Source organism: Macrobrachium rosenbergii, chromosome 36 (assembly GCF_040412425.1).
Source record: "Macrobrachium rosenbergii isolate ZJJX-2024 chromosome 36, ASM4041242v1, whole genome shotgun sequence".
Classification (NCBI taxonomy): Eukaryota; Metazoa; Arthropoda; class Malacostraca; order Decapoda; family Palaemonidae; genus Macrobrachium; species Macrobrachium rosenbergii.
Genome location: NC_089776.1, coordinates 29,865,516 through 29,878,015, shown reverse-complemented (window position 1 = coordinate 29,878,015; position 12,500 = coordinate 29,865,516).

The following is a 12,500-nucleotide window of genomic DNA, read 5'->3' as shown; positions in this document are numbered from 1 at the left end:
CTTCTTTTTTTTGTTCCTCATCTTTCACGTTCGTATATTCTCTTTTCCATTTACCGACTCTTCTTCCAGTTAAAAGTCTTATCTCTCATTTCGTCCATTTACCTTATTCATTTGTCTGCCCATTGTTTCCCTTGCATTACATTTCCTTTTTATTTTTTCACGTAATTTTTCCTCAATTGTTACTGATGTCTCTCCTTCACCACCTTGTCTTTTATTTTAAGCATCATAAAAAAAGGAGACAAATTCCATAAATAGATCCAGCGTGAATGAACCGAAGATTTTTTTTTTTTTTTCGAGAAAGGCTTTTGATTGCTTGATTTCTTTTCATCCTCAATTCAGCCCGAGGAACAAGTCCGGATTATTGTTGGAAGTAAGATAATCTGTTTATTTATATAATTCTTTATCTCCTATTACCATTCATATGGAAATAAAATTACTTTAATTCGGGAATAAAGCGTTATACTAAAAACAAATATATAAATAAAAAATTTCCAAATCTATTCTCTGTGATAAAGTCGTTAAGCGATAACGCGTTATTTAATGAATAAAACAATGAAAATTATGACATTGGCTTTATGATATTCCGGTAGTCACCTAAAGCGCCCAAAATTTCCCGCAGGTTTCACTTATTATTTATTCTCTGAAGAATGATTTGGTTCAGCCTCAATCAACCCTCAGCCCTGGCCTACATAAAATGCATGCTGGAATGAACCTGAAGCGTACGAATATGCCATATGCCTTTAAAAAACGAAAAAAAACGCTGTGTTCATATATTTCAGATCCTACCTTTTTCCTATTTCGGAAAAGTTTTGTGGATTCAAATGTAGCACAATTCTTTGTAGATTTTACTCCAACAATATCACGGGCACCATAACACTTTCATTCACATTAGAAAAGTACTGAGTGAAAGAGAGAGCATTATTAATTGTTGCATAATTGCATGTGTGTGTGTGTGTGTGTGTGTGAAAATCCGTTTGGCAGTAACAGGGAAGGAAAGAAAAATATGAAACGAAAGATAAGAGTTAAGAGAGGAGAGGGAGTAATTACGGAGTTGTAATTGAGTGGGAGCTAAAAAAAGATTTGTAATTGAAAACAAATAAACGAGAAAAAGATGGTTTGTTTAGTTGATATACAGAAAGTGGTAAATGTATGGAATACGAATGAATCTTAGAATGATAATAGCCGGAATGGGATGGATGTGAGTTAATATGGAAAGAGGAATGAGTGATAAATGTCTTGGAAAATTTAATTCTGTTTGGATATTGGATATATTTCGGTCAACAACCATTACCTACGGACACGTACCACGGACGCGTAGACAGACAGGGAGCACAAAGAGAAATGTCCATAAGCCTTTTCTGTACATCCTATACAGTATAACTCTTTTTATATATCATTACTGCAAAAATACAAAACTGAGAAAAATGGTAGATACTGATTTTGCAGGTACTGCAAATGGGACCCCCCTAAATAAAGCATTGAAGAATCATTCTGAAATTGCAGTAACTTGTGTATTAGTGTTTCACGAGCCCGGTAGGTGGCATATCTCAATTTCGAAAATTTGGCAAATACTGCAAAATTGATTGAACCCGTTTCAAGAAAATTTTCTAAATTATTTAAGGAAAAAGCGTTGTATTTCAAGAAAGTTACCATTAATATTTAGAAAAGATGTTGCAATTATCTGGGAATGAATCGTCATTTCCATAGTCAAGGGATCAGAGTTGTGGACGCTGCGGAATTTAACCTCTCTCTCTCTCTCTGGCGCTGTTCATTTTACTTTCGAGCTAATGTGGACTTTAGGTTTATCCAAAATCTCTCTCTCTCTCTCTCTCTCTCTCTCTCTCTCTCTCTCTCTCTCTCTCTCTCTCTCTCTCTCTCTCTCTCTCAATTTATTGTTCTTTTTATAAATTTTATAACTTCATTGCAAAATTTGGAATATTAGTGATAATGTATTGTTACTTTGTGATCATCTGAATCATTTATATCAAAATTTATTACCAAACATACAGGCATTCATTAACAAAGCAGTTATAATGAGTACAAGATTACATTAGAAGTTGGGCAACAGGCAACGTGTTTACCAGCAACTGTCAGCCAGATATTTGCGGAAAGAGCTACGCCTATCTCATTCCAGCCCATCCTGGATCTGTTGGGATCAACCAGCTGAGCTGGTCTCTCTCTCTCTCTCTCTCTCTCTCTCTCTCTCTCTCTCTCTCTCTCTCTCTCTCGAATTTTAAAGATGAGACTCCCTTTGGGTTAGGCTAGAAAGGAATTTTGTGCATACGTGCATAGTAAAAATGGACGAATGAAATTATCAAAATAGCCGTTTCATCTTTCTCTTTTTCTCTCGTCTTGAGTGACAATTCAAAGTTTCAGTTGTTAAGGATTTATTGGTATTGAATTATTACGTTTCATAGACTCCTGATAGACTCCTGATATTATTAATCAATGGGAAAATTCTGTTACTTGATTCTACAATAAAATGATTGGACCTTTGTTAAAAAAAGGGCCTAAAACATTAAATTACTATACAATTAATTCAAAAGTATTGTTTTATAATTTGGGAGACTAACTTCATAAACACGTAAACCTCACTAGTTGTTAAACAACGAGATATATGTTACTCTTTTTTTTCTCTCTCTTACACAAGCTGTTTTGAACTTCATGGGTATTATTGTTCCGATGTCGACCAAACACTTTTCAAATGTTTGCTCCTTCGTCGCAAAACTTCCCCAAAATCAACAGAATACTCATAAGTCATTCTTTTATCAAAGTCAATCATTTAACACATCTGTAAGTTTTTCCACGTATTTCAACACCTGTCTACAAGAACCATCGCGTCTCTTTCCTTTATTCTGTAATTGGTGCAACGCCCATTTTATGATTAACTTCTCTCAGTCGTCTGTCATTTTCATTGCTTACTTCTAAAATGGTTCGTATTACGCAAGACTTTTCCGTAGCCATGGTTATGCAACTTCACCTCACTATACCTCTAGGCTTCCGTTAATTGTCAAAATCTTATACCTTCCAATATTCTTTGAAATTTTCTTCCATAAAAAACCCTTTCAAACACTTTTAAAGTCCACGAAACTTCTCTTCGTTATTAATCAGTGACATATCATCTGTAAATATCTTCTATCCAATATAAAAAAAAACGTCATGTGGAGAGCGCCTGCGTAAAACATCAGACTTGTAATGTGATGAATCTTTTTTTTTTTTTTTTTCCAGTGTACCCTCTTTGAACCAAAGTGCTTGGTCCGGCAGTGAGAATGGCTGTCTCGGTAATCTGAGTTGGCCGACCCTCTGAGACCCGCCAGCTGCGTATATTCCAGGGCTTTGATGACCCCAGCTTCGCTTCCCCTATCCACTGAAACACTACAGGTATATAATTATGGTTCGAATTAACCATGGAAACGTTTTATTTAGAAACTGATTGGTAATCATCTTCCTCCTTCCTTAGTTCTTTTTATTAATTCTGTTTTACCTTTGAAAAAAGCTAAAGTTTAGATTTCAAGAAATTGATTCGTTGCCTAATGCTGAATCAATTAATAATTTAGCTTTTAATGTTTGTAACTATTTAGCTCTTAAACATTTGATATATTTATTTATTTCGTAACCTTGTTTTTTTTTATACATCCTTTAGGCTAGTTTATGCTACAACGTTTAAATTTTAGCTCATGATTTTATCGCTCACATTTTACGCATTCATATTTTTTTCCACATTCAGTTGAAAGCAAGATACAATTCGCCATCTACGTTTTTAACGAAGGGTAAAACATTAGTGCTCTTTTCATCATTCCTTCTCTGGTATTAAATCTTACATGGAGTAGGGACTTCTCACTCTCTTTCAGTTTTTTACTCATTTTCCGACTTAACTCATTGTATTTTCCAAGAAAACTAGAAAAATTATTTTATTTTTTCATATAAGAACACCTCCCAACAGATTAAGGCTCCAGATCTGGCTCAAGACATACCAGAGCCAAGTGTTTCACAGACGAACCTCGTTAATGTTCAGTTAAGTCCATTTTCCCAGTTCGAATTATTGCTCTGTAGGTGAACATTCTGGGAGATGGTGTCCTTCCAGTGGATATATTCTGGGAATTTTTCTCATTTGTGTTTAGGGAATAAAACAAAATTTTTACTTTTATCAGATAACAGAATTGAAAGCAATGGAATTCTCACTAAAGAATCATTAGTAATCACAAATATTATTTCTTTCCTTCTTTTTACTTAATAAAATGAGCCAGAGTTGAGGAGAAGGGGTAATTGATAGTAGATGAAACACAACAGACTGAAAACATAGTTATAAAATTGCTTAGAATTTATTTATATCCATCGACGCTGCCTTAAAGGACTGCGCGTAATGATATCGTTATGACACAGGTATGAAAAATCAGGTTTTTCAAGATTTTCATATTTTCTTGAACTGACGAATCTGCACGACATTTACGCATCATACCTCTCTATGTATTTCCGCGCTATCATTATGTCGAACGTAATTGATTTTGGTTGGCGGATCATCCACTTCATTAACATGTCTGGAACCTCCTAATTAATGAGCGATGTCGGCCATAGCATAAGCCTCCTGCCTTCCGCTCAGAACAGGGGTTTAATTTGGTCCTCGAAATATATCCTCGCTACTAATATTCCAATTAATGGTCAGCTCATTCACGTATTTGGTAGTAATTGGTGCGTAATACGTCGGAGATTTTGTCCATTTATTTAATACATATAACATAAAACCTCGGTCAAAAACCACTCGATGCAGTCCGGGTTAAGCATTACATGTACTTTACGTGTACACTTTATTAATTCATTTGCCAATCTTTTAGTCCCTCGGTAATTTTGATTTTTAGCAAATTAGCAAAGAAACGACTTGTGCATTTCATATTTTCTATCTTCTGTGCAAATTTACAGAAGTGGGTTGTTATTCATCACAGTATTTATATAAACATCAAATACCACAATACTTTCATAAGAACCTTTCTCTGCAAACATATTGTTTGATTTACGTGTAAAGGACAGAGCTACCTTCGATTATTATATATATGAACGTATAATGCTGTAAATCTTATTATTCTCTGTTTCTCAACTTTGGGGTATCTTTATTATTTAACTAAAGGATAGCTGTAGGGGGCATGAACGTTTCGACACGTTTATATTTTTGATACATAAGTGACTGTCTTTCTCTAATATATATATATATATATATATATATATATATATATATATATATATATATATATATATATATATATATATATATATATAAGATCAAAACAATCGATTCCAATCAGATTTTTCTAAATAAAACAGTCCTTTATTTCTCATTTCTTTTGTGAGATTCATTAAGTACTGAATGCCACCTAAACAATTGTCATGAAGTTGCCAACTCATGCCCTTTTCTAGATCCAAACTAACACTGATGACGAAGCAAATCTGGGTCTCCTGGTGGGAGACGGGCTACGAGTGAACCATAGATCTTGCAAGGGGGCTTCAACGAGACCTGAAGCATTCACTGTGGCTCAGTAGCCGGACAGTGCGTTTCGCATCTGTGATTTGTTTTGTTTCTGTCCTTGTCCCAGCAGTCGACCCAACTGCGCATGCGTAGCAGTGTCAGCTATGGGTCAGAAGTAAGAGCATGGGGCTGTCAACCTCATCCCAAAAGACTTGTTTGTCTGTGTGTATGTGGTGACGAGAGACAGAGGGTAAAAATGGTTGGCATATTGATATATCAAAGATTTCACATAGGGTTATAAATGGATAACGTAAGATAGAGTAAAATTAAAAATAATTTGTCTTTATAGCAAGAAATTTAGTTTTACTCATTTGTGGGAAACAATTCAGTTTTAAAGGATCGCTACTTTCTCTCTCTCTCTCTCTCTCTCTCTCTCTCTCTCTCTCTCTCTCAAAGACCTTTAAAACAACGTCACAACTTGGGAGCTGTGTTATCAAATAAATTCAAGCGTTACCACGCTGATTCATTTACGAAAGCCGGCACTTTCGGAAAGGTAAAAATTGATAAAATGATATTTTCTGCAAAGAAAGCCACAAATTAAAAATCTAGACGTACGAAAAGAAGGAATTAAAAACCAGAGTGGATGATACGTAACCATAAAAAAAACCGCTCAACTTCCCAGGCATTCAAATGTTTTGCTCAACAACGTGGAAAATAAATGTAAAAATAAAAAAAATGGTGGGGGTGATAAACTGTCGAGTGAAAATTGCCGGAGAAAAAAAAAAAGATAATCTTTCGCCAGGCGTACTAGACAGGAAAAAGACCAAATGTACACAACGCCTGACAGAGCTCCACTCGGCATTTTCCTTCCCACCCCGCAATAAATCCCGGAGATTTTTCCAACCATTGCAGCGACGATTCCAGATCATGGGATCTTAGTCTCTCAGCGCACACTGAGCGGTCCCGTCTCCCGTCGTAAATTAAGTTTCCATTTGCTGTCTCGTGTCGTAAACCACTACCACCTTCGTCCGCTTGATCACGGAGTTAACTGTCATTATGCCCACGACGTGGTTCTTAACCTCGGGTACCTGTACCCCCAAGGGGTACGAAATCTTAAAACTGGGGGTACGAGACATGATAGCCAGTGTAATGGTACGGTATATTTACTATGTAATTATCATATGTTGGTATTGTATTTATATTGGGTGGGGGTACGAGAACATTTTCTGAGATATCAAGGGGTACGGGCACTGAAAAAGGTTAAGAATCAATAGACATAGAAGGAAGTTGTAGGAAAAATTTATAAATAAAAATTCTTCCATGCCTTTCAATAGACATAGAAGGAAGTTGTAGGAAAAACTTATGAATAAAACTTCTTCCATGCCATCCGCCATCATACCTTAATTATAAAGATAATTATAAAGATAACGATAATAGTAACAATGGTAATATATGAAGCCGAGTGCAGCAATGAACATTTCAGTGGGAAGGACCGAACAGAAATGTTTCAGACAGCTGAACAAACATAACTGAAAGCCCACAAATCCACACAGAACACGAAATAGAAGAAAAACATCACTTTCTCCGGAAGATAGCTTCCCGAGAGTGCTGAATAAGTTCAGCGAATATCGTCGAAATCGAATGAATGATTTTATGGGGAACGGAATCGAGGCCGGATAACAACTGCTGGTAAATGAAGTTGACCCCCGAAAATTATCGGTTCCATCAGTATTGGAGGTCCTCGGTGACGAGGGATTATGATGGTGGTGGTGATGGGTGTTGGTACGGTAGCGCCATTTCGAAATTCTGTTATAAGATTTCTGGTTAAATTTGTTGATTATTCATTTTTATTTATAACTACATAAATGTTAGGATCCTAAAGTGGTATAAACAATTAGTAATCTTATTGTCAAGACATCAAGGTACTTTATTTTCGTGTCTGAGACGATGTTATTCATTTACAGTAGATTTGTTTTACCATTGCAAATACACAAACAAACACACACACACACACACACACACACACACACACACACATATATATATATATATATATATATATATATATATATATATATATATATATATATATATATATATATATATATATATATATATATATATATATATATATATATATATATATATATATATATATATATATATATATATATATATATATATATGTTTTCTGGCCTCCATGTGTTTTAGTTGGTTCGTTTTTGACATTTGTGGTCAAATTCATTTTTTAGTATGTTCAGTGTGGCACGTTTTTTCTCCTTTATGTTAAAGGCGCGTTTAGTCCCATTTGCGTGTTATCTGGCTCCCTGTTTATGCTTCGTTCTGGAAGGAATTCAACACTTATGGTTTTTTTCTTATTTCTCTTCTGTTTGTTTTAGAATATAGGTTTTCATAACATTATATTTGTGTTGGTCAGTGTTGCGTGATTTATTTAGGCCATTTTGTTCTCGCTGTTGTTATCAAAGAGGATATCATTACACTCTTTATCTAGTTGGATTATTCGTTTTAACGATCTCATACACACACAACACACATACACTCAGGCATTTATATATATATATATATATATATATATATATATATATATATATATATATATATATATATATATATATATATATATATATATATATATATATATATATGTATATATAAAAATATATATAAATATGTGGAAAATAAATATATATAAATATTCGGAGACCAAATAAAGGCTGTCTCTCTCCTCAGACAAATAGATAGATAGATAGATGATTCACTATTTGCCTGAGGAGAAAAGAGTTTGTTGTCTGAAATATAGCCTTTATTTCCCACATTTTGGCCTTTTTATGGGCTCCTTATATTTGATGGAATTCTGTTTTAACAGAAAATGTTTCACAGTAGTATATATATATATATATATATATATATATATATATATATATATATATATATATATATATATATATATATATATATATATATATATATATATATATACATAGTGTATATAGATAGATAGACAGATAGTGTTTATTTATTGTTTGTGACTCAAACTGGCGCGGCATTGCTGACAGCCACTTTACGATTTGTTGTGCTAGAGGTACTATTTGTTGTACGATTTGTCGACCAGATGGTGCGGCATTGCTGATTTGATTTGTTGTGCAAGAGGATTTAACTGTAAAGGCAATGGAAAACGGGGGAAGAGATGAAGTTCCTAAAGCAGCCATAGAGAATGGAAAGCGTCGTATGCAAACATGTCTGAATAGGGCTTGATTGCTGGAAAGACATCTATAAATATGTATGAGAAGGAGATAATGGTGTAGAAGTGTTTTTTAGATTTTGTGTAAGTGCAGATTACATGGAAAAGTATGTTGATAGGAATAAAGGAACGTCTCACCATTATTTCATGAAGCAAAAGTAAAATCTGTCAGTCACACCGGATGACTGTCTGTTAATTTCACTTTTTTTTTTTTTTGTTCAGTGTGTTGAATACCGCAATAAGTCTGGAAACAAATTTAGCATTTTATTGGAAAAACTGGCTCTTTAATGCTCATTCATACTTCATGAAACTCTTAATGTGACCTATGACATTCGAGTAAGCTAGGCTGATCATAGACAGTAAGGGAATCTTTCATCAGCTAATTTTAAACGAAATTAAATAATTCAATAAAAACTGGTACTTCATCTCAAAACCGTGTAGTGTTGCAGTTTTGCTCTGGACAGAACCAAAACATTTTATTTTATTAAAATGTAATTTATTTCTACAAATTACTTCCGGCCGGCTAATGAAGAATTAGAGGAATTTATTTCTGGTGATAGAAATTTATTTCTCTCTATAATGTGGTTCGGATTCCACAAGAAGCTGTAGGTCCCGTTGCTAAGTAACCAAATGGTTCTTAGCCACGTGAAATAAGTCTAATCCTTCGGGCCAGCCCTAGGAGAGCTGTTAATCAGCTCAGTGGTCTGGTAAAACTAAAGTATACTTAACTTTTTTTTTTCGTCTTTGAGGAAACAAACAAGAGAATATAAGTGCTTGGCTTGTTTATTGTATACCACAATATCAAGAAAATTGTTCCTTGGCCTCTCAAGGAACTCAAATGTTACTTTACAAGGCGATAAGGAAAAGAGGAGTAAATGACGAAGTGCTCCCCGAGCCATCTTGCGGATAGGAACTGGTGAAGATGATACGGCTCATAACTGGAAATGGGAACGGCAATAAGAAAAGCCGCCCCGGCTCCTAAAAATCCTCGGTAGTGGCAGTTATCTGTGGTGGAAGTGTCATTTAGTAAGGCCTCCAAAGAAAGCGATATAGAAGTTATATTATCAGTTTTACCACTCTGTCACTGAAGGGCCAAACGAATGCTATACTTTATGAGACATGGTGCGGTAGTGTAGGTCATACGAGCTCCTGTCGTAAGAGCAGTTAAAAAAAAAAAAAAAGGAACGCTATGAAGAGAATCATTATTAACTCCCGTTTGTAATGGTCTTAAAAGCACAATGCCTGTTGCGGCTGTACGTATCTTTAAGAGCAACCATAAAAGTTATGGTTGGTTACCATATTGCCAAGGAATGTTTGACTGATAACGTTTATTTTGAAGCCATTCGTTGAGTAAAACGCTAAGCTTATTTCTTAGCCATAAGATAGTAGCCTAACTGAACAGGATCTTGTTACAGATATATTTATTTTAAGGCATTTCCCGTTCTTTTAGATGGGAAAGTGTCATTCACTACCCAGAGAAAAGGTACTTTTAAAATTCTGTACTTTAAATCAAATTATTGTTACCACGGTGATGATAAACTTCCAATATAGTATTTTGCGATGATCAGGTGACCTTAGAGTTACAAAGATATTCTGCTTCTGCTTTCCTGATTCTAGACCATAATGATCGGCTGTCAAAGTCAGTACTTTTTGAGTGGCAAGCGACCTTGAAGTATTTCTGAATTGTAAAAGTAGTCTTGTTAAGAAGATAAATTTCTTGATTCTTCACAGAAGTCATTAAATGATAAGTAATTTTCACAGCGCAAAGACAGTAAAATTCATCATCGATAAAATGAAACGACATAACATAGTTTTGATTAACCGTAGTTTCTCAGACAATGGTTTCCATCGCAAGAAAGTAATATTAGATTTCCAAATACACAAGGACTCCAATATCAGGAACGAAGACGCTGTTTCCATAAACGCCAAACAATATATCACCAACGAGTGCATCTTACCACATAACAAAAAAAAAAAAAAAAAAATGACCAACATCAACACTCTAAAAGGACACAGAGTTCTTCCTACTTAGTCATCCGGCGCCAGGCTTAGCGACCAATACCAATGAGAGAGAGAGAGAGAGAGAGAGAGAGAGAGAGAGAGAGAGAGAGAGAGAGAGAGAGAGAGAAATAAAAAACAACAATTAATCAGAGAGACACAAGATTCAACCCAACACCCTCTATCCCAACCCCATCCTAGATAACTTAAGGGGGTGAATGCTGTTTCTAGTTTTCTGAACAGAAAACTATTGCCCCGGCTTTGTCTGTCCGTCCGCACTTTTTCTGTCCGCACTTTTTCTGTCCGCACTTTTTCTGTCCATCCTCAGATCTTAAAAACTACTGAGGCTAGAGGGCTGCAAACTGGTATGTTGATCATCCACCCTCCAATCATCAAACACCAAACTGCAGCCAACTGGCCTCAGTAGTTTTTATTTTATTTAAGGTTAAAGTTAGCCATAATCGTGCGCCTGGCAACGATATAGGCTAGGACACCACCGTGCCGTGGTTGAAGTTTCATGGGCAGGGACCCAGGGACCCATACAGCATTATACCGAGACCACCGAAAGATAGATCTTTTTTGGTGGCCTTGGTTATACGATGTACAGAAAACTCGATTGCGCCGAAGAAACTTCGGCGCATTTTTTACTTGTTTTTTTCTCAAATTGATTTTCGTTCTCTGTTAAATGAAAATAAAGATGTAGCTAAGTATACACACACATACACACATATATATATATATATATATATATATATATATATATATATATATATATATATATATATATATATATATATATATATATATATATATTGCTATTTTCACAATGTACATTTAATTACTTACCATCACGAGAAAGATAAATAACTGTATTTCATTTTACTTAAAGCAATCCTTATATACTCACAGTTGCCTTGACTTGAGACGCCACCATCCCCCATGCCACAAGAATTGTCTCAAATGTGAAAGAGTCAGTCTTGTTTCCTCAAAACTTCATATCACAGAAGCAGTCGGTGGTCATCTGCACTCAGAGGCATTCCTCTCATGAAAGACTTGGGGTTTTATTAGCAGAGATAAAATGTCTTCGCTCTGCGGAAATTAAATTTTAGGACTCTCTCTTTCTCTCTCTCACTCAAGAGAATGCTTCTTGCCACAACGGGACTCATTCGTATATATATATATATATATATATATATATATATATATATATATATATATATATATATATATATATATATATATATATATATATATTTATATATATATATATATATATATATATATATATATATATATATATATATATATATGTATATATATATATATATATATATATATATATATATATATATATATTAAGATGATAAATTTATATATATATATATATATATATATATCTCCGGATGAAAATTTATGTGCTGTTGTCACGGACGCTTTTCTCTTTTTTTTTTTTTTTTCAAGAACACAATCCCTTCATTTTCTAATCACTGACTAAGCACATCATAAAGAATAAACAGAGATAGAGCATTCAAATTGCATTCAAGTTGGTCCCTCTCTGATCCGGTGTGAATGTTGTCCCTTTAAGCATAAGGAGCATCAAATGCGCTCTCGCGTTTGAGATGGAAATACTCCCTGATTAATTTAAGCATCTGATTATGTCTGCATTCCAATCCGTCAGCGAGTGGAATGTACTTAAATCTGAATTCGTAAAACCTGAATAGTGATCTGTTAATGGTATACACTTTGTTTTATTATGAAGTTACTCTTGGTGCCATCAATAAA